Raw genomic sequence first — 1,207 nt, 5'->3', positions numbered from 1 at the left:
TGCGCGGCAAAGGGGCAGGAGGAGGAGGAGTGGGACGGAGACATTCTCCGAGCGGTTCCCGGGCGCCGCAGAGACTCCTCCTCCTCCATCCCCCCACCCCGGCTCTCCGGGACCAGCAGCGGTGGGGAAGGTGCTCGGACGTTTGGGATCCTTCAGGGCTTCGGCGTCTCTTGCGCCGCTCGCTGCCCCCCGAGGGGCTCCTCCGACCCGCTCCCCTCCGACGTGGCCTCTGGGAGCCCCCCGGTGGTGCCCCGGCCCCGGGAGAGGTATGGGGTCCCCACCCTGTGCCCTGAGCCTGGACCCGCTGTGCCGGCCAGACCTCAGCAAGGGCACCAAGCCGGCCGGGACAGCGTGCCCGTCACAGAGGTCTTCTCACACAGTCACAGCATCAGTTTAGGTTGGAAAAGATCTCTGAGGTCGAGTCCAACCTGTGACTGAACACCACCTTGTCAACCAGACCATGGCACGGAGTGACACGTCCAGTCTTTTCTTAAACACCTCCAGGGACGGTGACACCACCACTTCTCTGGGCAGCCCGTTCCAGTGTCTAATCACCCTTTAGGTGAAGAAATTCTTCCTATTGTCCAACCTAAACCTAAAGCAAATTCTTGTGCCAGCTCCTTCATCACCCTAGGATAGATCCCATCCAGTCCCATTGACTTGTGAGCATCTAAGTGGCACAGCAGGTCACTAATTACCTCCTCCTGGGTTTCAGGGGATCTATGCCGTTCCACGTCCCTGCCTACCAGCACCGGAGGCCAGCTGTCCTGAGGATAACTCATCTCATTGTTGGAGATGGGGGCAGAGAAAGTGCTAAGTACCTTGCCTTTATTGACTATATTCTCGGCTTCATCCAACAAAGAATGGAGGTTTTTCTTGGCCCTCCTTTTGTGATTAACGTATTTTTAAAAACACTTCTTATTATCTTTTAAGAAGTGGCCAGATCAAGTTCTGAGCGTTCGCCTCTCTGATTTTCTTTCTCCATGACCTAATGACATCCTTAAATGCTTCCTGTTGTATTGATGTGGGGGTTGGTCTCTTCTCCCAAGTAATAACTGATGGGATGAGAGGAAGCAGCCTCAAGTTGCATCAGGGAAGGTTTAAAATAGACATTAGGAAAAATCTTTTCACCGAAAGGCTTGTCAAAAGCATTGGAATGAGCTGCCCAGGGAAATAGTTGAGACAGCATCCCTGGAGGTATTTAAAA

This window comes from Empidonax traillii, unplaced genomic scaffold (genome assembly GCF_003031625.1).
Source record: "Empidonax traillii isolate 1590-97213 ecotype Southwest subspecies unplaced genomic scaffold, ASM303162v1 scaffold1:size7828297, whole genome shotgun sequence".
Taxonomy (NCBI): Eukaryota; Metazoa; Chordata; class Aves; order Passeriformes; family Tyrannidae; genus Empidonax; species Empidonax traillii.
Note: the sequence above shows the minus strand (reverse complement) of the source record.